Source organism: Camelus ferus, chromosome 20, assembly GCF_009834535.1.
Source record: "Camelus ferus isolate YT-003-E chromosome 20, BCGSAC_Cfer_1.0, whole genome shotgun sequence".
NCBI lineage: Eukaryota > Metazoa > Chordata > Mammalia > Artiodactyla > Camelidae > Camelus > Camelus ferus.
Window position 1 is genome coordinate 4,962,739 of NC_045715.1, and position 12,839 is coordinate 4,975,577.

At 42.0% G+C, this 12,839-nt stretch overlaps 1 long non-coding RNA gene across 1 annotated transcript; it reads left to right on the forward strand.

Moving 5' to 3' along the window:
• The first annotated feature begins 1,110 nt into the window (after positions 1-1,110).
• On the forward strand, positions 1,111-7,620 carry LOC116658184. Its single transcript, XR_004313393.1, has 3 exons — positions 1,111-1,243; positions 5,214-5,402; positions 7,041-7,620. It is a non-coding gene; the product is annotated as an uncharacterized LOC116658184 (long non-coding RNA).
• The last annotated feature ends 5,219 nt before the right edge of the window (positions 7,621-12,839 follow it).

The following is a 12,839-nucleotide window of genomic DNA, read 5'->3' on the forward strand; positions in this document are numbered from 1 at the left end:
AAACAGACTCACAGACATAGAAAACAAACTTATGGTTACCAGGGAGGAAAAAGGCTGGGAAGGGATAGATTAGGAGTTCAGGATTTGCAGATACTAACTACTATATATGAAATAAACAACAAGTTTCTACTGTATAGCACAAGGAACTGTATTTAATATCTTGTAGTAACTTATAATGAAAAAGAATCTGAAAAGGAACATATGTATGAACATGTATGACTGTAATATGCTGTATATCAGAAATTGACACAACATTGTAAACTGACTATACTTCAATTAAAAAGAAGTAAATTAAAAAAAAAAGAAGCTGCATACAATGGGATGCCAATTATATAAAGCCATGCTCAAAAGAACATATTTTTATTGTCATTAACATATGAAGTGATAGTGTAAAACGTTCATGGGGTTGACAAGTAGCAAAGTCATGCTAATTAGCTCTGGAAAGAAGAGAAAGAGGATTGGGAACAAATCAACTACACCTGGGTATGTGTTTCAAAAATATTGACTGTCGATATTTGATAAAGCTAGTATCTACCTATTTGCAAAATCATCTGCAGTTTTCAGTATATTTGAAATCTCTCCCCATATTGAAAAGAGGAATGGCGTTTTATGTCATTGGGCTGGAGGAATTTGTGGAGAGTGAAAATCTGCCGCCCAGGAAGAGCAGAGCTGGAGGAACTGCCCCCTCACCCCCCAGCCAGGCCCCTTCACCCAGCCCGGGTGCGGGGGCTGGGGGAGCACGCTGGGCGCGCTGCCAGCGCCGTCTCCACCATCCTCCCCTCGCCGAGGCAGCGGGGGAGGTGCTGGTGGGCAGTGGGTGTTGCCAGCTGCCCACTTTGTCCCTGTCCTTGCTGTTTGGGCCAGAGGAGCCCAGACACGGCTGCTCCTGCGGTGACTGTCTCCCGTTCCTGGAGGCGGTGGGGTAGAAGTCTTCCGTCTGGGAAGGACCTAGACTCTGCACTGTGCCTTAGTACTTGGATACCGTGCCCCAGAGCCTCACCCGTCTCTTAGTTTGTAGGGTGCTTGGCTGGAAGGCTTAAGATGAGACTCCTTGGATGACTGTAGCATTCCATAGGCGTTGAGAAGCCCCTGCTGGTTATCAGCGTTGCCGTGACAACCACTGGGCACATGAATAACACGGCAGAGGTGAAAGGTCATGTCAGACCCTGAAAAATGCACCTAGTAAAACCTCTTCTGTGCCTGGGCTATGTTCTTGAGACCCACCGGATGGCTGATTTGAGAGGTAATTTTTCTTTTCACCCTCAAGTGACCGCCTATTAATTTTACTCTTTTTCTTTCAGTCTGTTGCTTTGGAATGTTGCTTAGCAAACAGTTTTACCTGGTCGAACTCTTCGAAGGAGCCTGTCTATTAACTCCGTGAGGTACGAGTTTGTGTAGGCTTTAAACAACCATGACTTCCTTACCTTCGTCCAGTGCTGTGATGTGCTAACGTTAGCATGGTTTGCAAATCAAGACTCTGAAGAGTCAGAATAATTAAACTCAGAATAATTAAAGACTGAGATAATTAAGATCCCAGGAAGCTGGGGTGGAGGGAAACAGGACCGGCGTCAGGACGGGCGGGGTCCACAGGTGGCTTTCTCTGTCTGGCTCCCTGCTACTCAGCGTATGATCTTTGGACCACCAGCAGCAGCTGAGAGTTTATTAGAAATCGAGAGTCTCGGTCCCCACTCAGACCTTTTGGATCAGATTCTGCAGTTTAATAAGATCTCTGGGTGATTTTTTTTGCACATTAAAGTCTAAGAAACACTTCATTTTATAACCTGAGGCAACTGCCTTCTGAAAAAAGACACTGGCGTTGTAACAAATGAAGCTTTCAGAAAGGGGAGACACTTCAGGGGAGTTCAGGAAGAGAAGCTCTCTTAAAATGGACATTCCCTGGAATGTCCGAAAGCATCAGGTTGCTATTTGTCAATTACATTTTATACAAAGTCGTTAATCCCTTTCCCCATCCATTGAAAATTGGAGTTTGATTCCAGAAAATAGCAGGAAAAAAGGGTGGAGGAGGAAGGGTTAAAATTAACATGGAAGTCCTGAGCACTCGGTGGATCATCTTCTTGTGTGATGGTCACCGTGACGTGACCCCTGCTGTGCCTTAGTTTCCCCGAGTTTGAAATTGCCCAGTCATTCCCCGGGGTGGGGCCGGCATGGGGATTCATAAGCCAGTGCTTTTAAGGACTTTGCGGTTCCCGATCAAAGGCTTGGCCCAGGCACGAGGTGTTCCTGGGACCATCGCTGGGAGGCAGGCGGGCTCCTGATACAGCAGCCTCCTCGGTCTTCGGACTCAGGGTGCCCACTTTCGTCTCAGTCCCTGGCTTGTCTGGAGGAGAGGCTGGGGAGGGAGCAAGGGTGGGGGCACAGGAGATAAATCTGCTTCGGTAAGGATGAGTCAGACGGAGCCTCACCTGGGGTTGAGATCCATCACTCGCCGGGCCCCAGCGCTCTCGCAGACAGAAGGCTGAGAGGAGCAGTGTGTCTCCCTGCAGTGATGTGAGGGGGACCGCCGCTCTTGTGCCACAGCCCCGCTGGTGTCGGGCAGTTACAGAACGGCGTGGGCAGGCGGCAGGTTGGTCACCACACACCTGTCAACACACAGCGATGGAGGTGACTACATGGCTATGACTCTCTAAGTGACTTTTAGACACAAGCACAGAATAAAGTGTCTGGAAATGAGTGACTCTCACAGAATCTCCTGGAAGGAGTGATTGCAAACGGGCAGCTCCCAGAGCAACACATACGTCAGACGTGCCTGGCTTTAGAAAATTCCACTTACGCAATCTGAGCTTGCCAGATTAGTTAGGGGGAGGAGGGGTGATTCGTCTCATTATTCAAGAGATTTTTACAGAGGGATTCATCTGTGGCTCTTTCTTTCTGTGTGGAAAATACATGTAACATATAATTTACCGTCTTAACCCTTTTAAAATGCACAGCTCAGGGGCATTAAGTACTCTCCCCATCACCACCGTCCATCTCCAGCGCTTTCCCATCTTCCCAAACCGAAACTCTGTACCTATTCATCACTGACTCCCATCCTCCCTCTCCCAGCCCTTGGCAACCACAGTCCTACTTTCTGTCTCTACGGGTTTGACGCTCTAGGGACCTCATGTAAGTGCAATCATCCAGTGTCTGTCCTTCTGTGTCTGGCTTGTTTCACTGAGCATAATGTCCTCAGGGTTCATCCATGTTGTGGCCTGTGTCAGAATGTCCTTCCTTTTTAAGGCTGAATAACACTGTATTCTATTGTGCGTACAGACTACATTTTGCTTATCCAATCATCCGTTGGTGGACACTTGAGTTGTTTCCACCTTTTGGCTCTTGAGAATATTGCTGCTGTAAACTTGGGTATACAGGTACCTCTTTGAGGCCCCGCAGTTCAGTTCTTTTGGGGGAACAGTCAGCAATGGGTTTGCTGTAACATCCGGTATTTCTGTGTTAAATTTTTTGAGAAACCGTGATTCTGTTTTGGTTTCAGTTTCTCTGCATCCTTGTCAACCCTTGCTATTTTCCGTTGTTTCCAAATGGGTCATCCTAACAGGTGTGAGGTGTCTGGGTTCTTTTAAATAGCAATATTTTATTTATTTATTTATTTATTTATAACTTTTTTTATTGAGTTATAGTCATTTTACCATGTTGTGTCAAATTCCAGTGTAGAGCACAATTTTTCAGTTATACATGAACATATATATATTCATTGTTGCATTTTTTTCTCTGTGAGCTACCATAAGATCTTGTACATATTTCCCTGTGCTATATGGTATAATCTAGTTTATCTATTCTACATTTTGAAATCCCAGTCTGTCCCTTCCTACCCCCATCCGCCCCCTTGGCAACCACAAGTTTGTATTCTATGTCTATGAGTCTATTTCTGTTTTGTATTTATGTTCCTTTTTTTTAGATTCCACATATGAGCGATTTCATATGGTATTTTTCTTTCTCTTTCTGGCTTACTTCACTTAGAATGACATTCTCCAGGAACATCCATGTTGCTGCAAATGGCGTTATGTTGTTGGTTTTTATGGCTGAATAGTGTTCCATTGTATAAATATACCACATCTTCTTTATCCAGTCGTCTGTCGATGGACATTTAGGCAGTTTCCATGTCTTGGCTATTGTAAACAGTGCTGCTTAAATAGCAATACTTTAAATTAATTTTTTTTTTATTGAGGTATAATCAGTTTACAGTGTTGCATCAATTTCTGGTGTACAGCACAGCATTTCAGTCATCCATATACATGCATATATTCCTTCTCATATTCTTTTCCGTGACAGGTTACTACAAGATATTGAATATAGTTCCCTGTGCTCTACAGTAGAAATTTGTTTATCTGTTTTATATATAGTAGTTAGTATCTGCAAATCTTGAACTCCCAATTTATAGCACCTTATTGTCTATCTATTTTGTGTATAATAGTTCGTATCTGCTAATCCCAAACTTCTAATTTATCCCTCCTGCCCACCCCTTCCCCTTTTGATAACCATAAATTTGTTTTCTATGTCTGTGAGTCTTTTTCTGTTTTGTAAATAAGTTCATTTGTCTCATTTTTTTATATTCCAAGTATAAGTGGGAGTTTGAGATTTGCAAATGTTAACCACTATATATAAAAATAGGTAAAAACCAGATTTCTTCTATATCGCATAGGGAACTAAATCCAGTATCTTGTAATAACCTTTAAGGAAAAAGAATATGAAAGTGAATATATGTGTGTATATGCATGACTGGGACACTGTGCTGTGCACGAGCAATTGCCACATTGTAACTGACTGTACTTCAATAAAAAAATGAAGGAGGGGAGGGGATAGCTCCAGTGGTAGAGCACATACTTAGCAAGCATGAAGTTCTGGGTTTAATCCCCTGTACCTCCACCTAAAAAATTAAATACATAAAATTTAAAAATAAATAAATCAATAAGCCTAGTTACCTTCCCCCCAATAAAGCAAAACAAAAATAAATAAAAATAAAAACAACAAAAAGACCCCCAAGACAAACAAAAAAAGGGGTATGTGATATTTATCTTTCTCTGTCTAACTTACTTCACTTGGTAACGCATGGCTATTTTTATATTTAATTTATATTTGTGGGTAGGTAGGGAGATGGATAGAAATTGTGTTTTGGGTATATATCCTTATTTTAAATACAGTTTCTTACATTGGCCTCATGGGAAGGGGATCTGCTTTTCTTTGCACCAAATCTCTAGACAAAAGGAGTGAAGTCAGTCCTGCAAGTTGCTGCTTGTGTTGGAAGGCGATGAATTTATGACGCTCTTGGAGAAGAGAAGCTTGCTTCTTCCCACACCCGTTCCTGAACTACGAGAAAGAACCTACCCAGAAGCTGGAAGGAATCCAGAAGACGTGGACCAACCCGCAGCTGCTCCCTAGAGAGAAAGGTGTGTCTGTTCATTTCTCAGCTATACTGAAGCCTTAAGATTAATGAGGGATTGCCTGCCTCGGAGGCATTTCACTTCGACAGGCTCTGTTCTGACCAGCAGCGTTCCGGGCCGTCAGGACAGACACACTGGGGCACCTCCGTCTAAGAAATCCCCCCAGATCATAGCTGCTGACTTAGAACTTTGTAGACCCTCTCAGCCTTTTAGGGCCAAAGAAACTCAGACCACTCCTGGGCAGATCTTCATTTCCTTGTCACGTCTTCAAAATAAATTAGGGTAAATGATCACAGCTTAAATTTGAGAAATTATTAGTGCAACTGTCAATCAAATTCTCTAGATGGAAAGCAGATTGTTCTTTAGAACAGAATCTGAGTTCAGAATCCATCAAGGATTTTTCAGTATCCTTGGGATCAACTTAAAAATCCCAGCACCTTTCTTTGCAATGCAGATGTCTGTGCATCAGGGTAACGTGATGGGGTTTTCTTCCAAGGGACTCGGCTTAAGGAATCTAGTCACAGAGAGGAAAATATCGGGAAAGACAACTGAAGTAACAGACAATGCCATTCAAAATGTCTGGCTCACCTTTAACCTTAGTCATCTGCCTGAGTGAACGAAAGCAAAGAGCTGTTTAGTTGGGATGTGTCTTTCGGTAGATAGTTGGCATTAGTGTAGATAATAATTATTTAGCTTAAACACCTGGGTATATAAATGAATTTTTAAGTATAGTGTGTGGTAAGAGCTACATTTTTTTTGGCCTTGGCATCTTTGTTGAAAATCAGTTGATCGTAACTGTAAGGGCTACTTCTGGATGTGCCTTCTGTGGCAGTGACCCGCATGTCTACGCTTACGCCAAATACAAGATTGTCTTGATTACTCGAGCTTTACAGTAAGCGTTGAAATCAGGTGGTGTGAGTCCTCCAACTTAGTTCTTCTTTTTCACAATTGTTTGACTCTTCTACGGTTCTTTGCATTTCCATATAAATTTTAGGGTCCAGCTGTCAAATTCTACAAAAATAGCCCTCCTGAGGCTTTCATAGGGATTGTGTGGCATCCATCTCTAGACCAGTTTAGGGAGGAGCACCTCCTTGGCAATGATCGAGCCTTCTAATCCTTGTACATGATACCCCTCTCCATTGAATCAGGTCTTTGGGTGAATATCTCAGCCATGTTTTATGGGGTTTTGATGCATAGTTCTTGTACTTCTTTTTTAATCAAATTAAAATTTTTTGAGGGGGGAGAGGTAATTAGGTTTATTTATTTATTTATTGGAGGTACTGGGGATTGAACCCAGGACCTCGTGCATGCTAAGCACACACTCTACCACTGAGCTGTACCCTCTCCAATCTTGCACTTCATTTGTTCAGATTATTTCAAAGTATTTTGTTCTTATTGATGCTGTTGTGAATGGAATTGTTTTTTGGTTTCATTTTGGATTGTTCATTGTTAGCGTATTGCAATACAATTAATTTTGTATATTGGTCTTGTATCCTCTGGCCTTGCTGATCTGGTTTATTCATCCTAGTGAGTTTTTGGAGACTCCTTAGAATTTCCTAGACACAAGACTGTGTCTGCTGTGAATAAAGACAAGTTTACTTCTTCCTTTCCGATCTATATACGTTTTATTTGTCTTCCTTGCAGTATTTCGCTGGCTGGAGACTCCGGGACAACACTGAACAGCAGTAGGTGCTTTGTTCCCAGTCTTAGGAGAGCATTCATTCTTTCACTATTTTATTTACTCATTTTTGTTTTTAAAATTGTGGTGAAGTATGAAATTTCATAACATAAAATTTACCATTTTAACCATTTTTATTGTAACTAAATGTATATTGTCATTATATTTAACCATTTTATCACTGGCATTAAATATATTCACACTGTTGTGTGGCCAATACCATCGTCACCCGTGGAACTCTTCGTTCTCCTAAACTGAAACTCTGTACCTCTAAACAAAAACTCTCTGTTGTCCTGCCTTCTCAGCCTCTGATACCCGCCATTCTACTTTCTGCCCCTATGAATTAGACTCGGCTAGTTCTTTATATAAGCAGAGTCATACAGTATTTATGTTTTTGTCATTGGCTTATTTCACTGAGCATGTCTCCTAGGTTCATCCAGGTTGTAGCCTGTGTCCGAATGTCCTTCCTTTTTACGGCTGAATCATAGTCCATCGCACATTCAGTCTTTGACTATGAAGTGTGATGTTAAATTGAGGAAGCTTCCTTTTATCCTTATTTTATTGAGCGACTGTATGTAAATGATTGTATGTAAATGTAAATGTAAATTGAAGTTTGAGAAGTGATTTTTCTGCAGCTGTTGAGATGGCCTTGTGGTTTCTGCCCTTTTTTCTATCAACACAGTGAATTACATTAGTTAGATTTGGGGTTTTAGAACAACCTTACATTCCTGGGATAAATCCCGTTGGTCACGTGCTAGTTTTCCAAAAGTTACATAGTTCTAGCTCTTACATTTAGGTCTATGACTTTTCTTTGCCTCTTCTGTTACTAAGTTTTATTTTAACTAGTCAGATTTACGTTATCCGTGATCCTATGATTTTATTATTTGTATTTGGTCACGTTACTGTGGGTATCTTATGGTAAATCATTTTAAATCCCTTGAAGGAAAAAGTGAGGTGTAAATAACGCATATGAGACTTTGACTTTCCCTCTACAGCGCCTAATGCAGTGGGCAGAACTTCCCGTTCTCCACCAGCACGCGTTCTGAGTGCTGAAATAAGGCGTGATAACTGGGAGCGAGAGGGCAGGAAAAACTAGGGAAACCTTTGTCAGCTTGATCCAGAACAAGCATCCAGCCAAGACCATCCATCACTTATTAGACATCTGCTGTGCTGGATACTTGCCTAGACCATTGTGCTCAGAACGGGGCTGGGTAAGGGTGGCTGCTGGAGTCCCCAGTAACATGGACTTTGTGATCATATCCACATCTGTAAAATGGGTGAACAATGCCTACCTCACAGGAGTGTTGAAAGGATTAAAGGAGATGATACATTTAGAGCACCCACCACACAATGGAGCACATGTTGCGTCTGTAAATACAGTGGGCCCTTAGATCTGAGGCTCACGCATCCGCAGAATCAGCCAACCACAGATTTCCATCCACAATTGGTTGAATCGCAGATGCAGAACCGTGGATACCAAGGGCCAACTGTGTGTGCCATTTTACGAGGGACTGGCGCATCCCCAGAGTTTGGTGTCTGCAGGGATTCTGGAACCATTCCCCCAGATACCTAGGGACAACGGTATTATCTCCCTTCCTGATCCTCTTCCTCAATTAGATGTTCAGATAACTTACTAAAAGTATGTTTGCTTTACGAGAAGAATATAATTTTTTGAGTGTGCAAGTGAACTTTGCCGTGTCTTGATCAGAGGGAAATGTCTTGATCAGAGGCAGAGTCCCCCTCGTGGCCCAGGAAAGAACCCAGATAGCTTTGTGTGAGACAGACAGCATCACTGTGAGGGCTTGGGTGCCAGAGACAGTCTGAGGCTGGAGGACATCAGAAGAGAAAATAGATTCCAAGGCGGGGACGTGGTCAGGCATGGAGTGAGAACTGCCAGTGACAGCCGCCCTTAGAGAAGGGAAGCCCGCCCCTCTGCAGGGGGCTTGACTCCTTTCTCCAGCCCGCTTTTCCAAATGCAGCGCATCCTACCCGCTGGACCCCTTACTCTTCCCCACTTCTTCCCAGTCTGGACCCAGGACACCAGCAGCCAACAGCCGGGCCCCAGTGTCACTCATCCCACTGGGAATTTCCTCAAGGACATGCAATTCTGATTGGACTTGTTCTGCTTTGCTTACCTGTAATAAATTGACAGTTTTTTTTTTAATTGGGGGTGGGGGTGGGGTGACAAGAGGGACTCTTCTTTTGATGCCGCTGGTTCTCTGAAGAGTGTCCTTGAACTTTAAGGTTCTTGGTTCAGCTATTCCCAGGACCGCTCGTTCTACCTCAATCACGTTTTACAATCCAATAACCCAATGAATGTTGTGTGTGTTAAGATGAATGACCTGGTATCACTTACTGAGGATGATAAAATATAGAAATCCCTCGTCTTACTCTATATTTTCAGTCTCGTGTCCCACCCACTAATCTGCCACTGCCCCCCATAGCAATGTAGAGCTACATGGAGTTGTCCCAAAGCCATCACTCTTTTCTGTGCCTTTGCATATGCGGTGTTCACTCTTTCTGGAGTGTTCTCCTGACTTTTGTAAGCCATGAAAATGCCTATTCATTCTTCAATATTCACTTTTGATTTTTACCTACCCCCAGGAAGAACATCACCACCCTCCAACCCCTACTCACTTTTTTTGTGCCTTCCACAGGCTTTATTTTAAAGACTTACTTATATTTCGGTCTCCCATGCTATACTATGAGTTCCTTGGATACAAAAATCTCTATTTTTTTGGAGGGGGTAATTAGATTTATTTATCTATTTATTTTTTAAGTGGAGACACTGGGGATTGAAACTAGGACCTCATGCATGCTAAGCACACAATCTCCCACTAAGCCACTAAGCTAATCTCTATATTGTGTTTGTATTTCCAGCACTATGGCTGTTCCTCGTTCATGTTCATGGGGGTGTGATAAACATTTCTGCAATTTTACATTAGGAGCCAAAAAATTCATGAGGGGAATTCCTGAAGTTATTGTACCTCCAACAGGTTAACTATCTACTCCTGGGGTTATTTCCATCTTAGTTGTTGGTTAGAAAATTGCACCCTTCTGGGGACACTCCCAGAAAAGCTAGTAAATGTTCTCCAAGTCTTTGTTTATCTATAAGATGGCATGATGCCATACAGTAAATAATTATGCATGTGAAGCATATAATATGCGGTGTAATTAAAGATGTGATGCAAATTGGACCTGCTTCCCTGCAAGAGCTGTCTCTTAGCAGTGAGTCTTCAGGGCCAGCTGTGTGGTGTACCTGCATCGTCCAATTTAAACAGAGGAGAGAAACCAAAATACAACCAAGCAAACTAGCGTCAGATCTGATTTAACCAAGTGTCACTTTATACGGAAGTATGTGTCTATTCATGTTTAACCAGTATGATGTTCCAGTCACACTGTTTTACTGCTGCTTTTCAAGAGGTCCGTTTCATTTAGGAGATTTAAATATTTGAATACAAGTCCAGTTTGCAGGGGGCTAACTCTTCAATAGTGGATTTCCCTGAAAATCAGTCCTCGGTTCAATTGAAGGTTTAGAATCATCCAAATGAATTTGCAGAGATATTCAAAGAAGCTTGAAATACAAAAGGACCATATACGCTCTCTTTTGAACACGTCCCTGTTTGAAAACTGAACTGAGACTTCTTTACCATCCCAGGGATGTCATTTTCTTGTCTCATCACCAACACCTCCTCATGCTTCCTTCTCCATTTCACAGGGAACTGGGATGCTCCACATTCCACAGATGTATTTTGAGCATCTGCTCTGTGCCAAGCACTGCCATGAACGTTATCTTAATGCCCGTGCCTTTCTAGAGAGGGTGGGAACACGCCAGGGTTCTGGGGCCAGTGTCCTTGGTGGAGGAGGGTGTCGGGCAGCGCTAACCTGGTACAGCTGGTGAGTCCCTGGACTCCCCGGCAGGAGGACGTGATATCAAACCCCTCTGCGGAGGGACCACGACTCTATGTATCTTTCTCTTATGATAACAGAATTTGTCATGTGGCAGAATAGGAGACTGACATTTTATCCTAAAAAAAAAAGTAAGTATGTATATGTATAACTGAATCACTTTGCTGTACACCTGAAACTAACAGTGTAAATCAACTACACTTCAATAAAAAATTTTTTTTAAAAAGCCTATACAAGCCATAGCACCTTCTTTCACCCCAACATAAGAGAGGCTGGGAGATTATTTTCTAGCTAAGCAAGCTTTCAGGCATCTGCCAGACAAGATTTTTTTTCTTTTTAATTTAACGTGCCAGAGGAAGTAAGTGCCACCAGAATGATAGAACTTGGGCATAGAAAGTGAACTTAGAGATCATTATCTCAGCAGGGTGGTCCAGAAAGCCTGTGGGTCAGTCTCCCGACTCCGAGGGTCGATCTCGATTCTCCCGACTTGCTGGAGAAAATCTCCTCTGCCGAGGACTTCTGTGGATTTAGGCATGTTTCGGTGTCTAACACAAAACATCTCTGAAATAAACAGCTGGCCAGTACCACCTACTGTCCCAGTGACTACCTATTCCAAAGAGCCACATCCACATTGCACCTTGCTTCTCCTCACATCCACCAACTCTCCTTTAATTGTATTAAAAAAATGTTATTGGGGTAAAATATATTTAACAGAAAATTTGCCACTTTAACTATTTCAAGCGTACAGGTCAGTGGCATTAAGTACTTTCACCAAGCTTTACAAGCATCACCACTACCTGTTTCCAGATTTTCTATTTTCACCACCAAACAGAAACTCTGTAAGCATTAAGGAATAACTCTCCATTTGCCGCTTCCCCCAGTCCCTAGTAACTCCTGATACACTTACTGTGTCTATGAATTTGCCTATTCTAGATATTTTATATATGGAATCATACAATTGTTGTGTTTTTGTGTCTGGCTTATTTCTCGTAGCATAATATTTTCAAGGTTCACCCATGTTGCATCTGAGCATCATTCCTTTTTTATGACTGAACAATATTTCATTGTTTGGATATGACACATCTTGTGTACCCACTCATCTGCTGATGGATACTTGGGTCGTTTCTACCTTTTGGCTATTGCAAATCATGCTGTAATAAACATTGGTGGACAAGTATCTGTCTGAACATTTGTTTTCAATACTTTTGGGCAGACCTGGGAGTGGAACTGCTGAGTCATGTGGTTATTCTATGTTTAGCTTTTTGAGGAAACGCTAAACTGTTTTCCACAGTGGCTGCACCATTTTACATTTTCACCAGCAATGTGCCAGGGTTCCGATTGCTCCACATCTTCGTCAACACTTACAATTTCCCAGTCTCTGTTTGTTTTTGATAATGGCCGACCTAATCGGTATCTCAAAGTGGTTTTGACTTGCATTTCTCTAATTACTAGTGATATTAAACATTTTTATGTGCTTGGTGGCTATTTGTATATCTTATTTGGAGCTATGTCTGTAAAAATTCTTTGCCCATTTCTTAATTTTGGTTGTTTGTCTTCTTGCTATTGGCTGTTGGAAGTTCTTTATATATTCTGGATATTAAACCTTTATCGGATATTTGATTTGCAAATATTTTCTTCCATTCTGTAGGTTATCTTTTCTCTTTCTTCATGATGTCTTTTGGTGCACAAAAGTTTTTAATTTTGAGGTCTGATGTACCTAATTTTTCTTTTGTTGCTTGTGCTTTTGGTGTCATATCTAAGAATCTATTGCCAAATCCAAGGTCATGATGAATTCGCCCTGTGTTTTCTTCTAAGAGTTTTATGGTTTTAGATCTTATATTTAGGTCATTGATCCA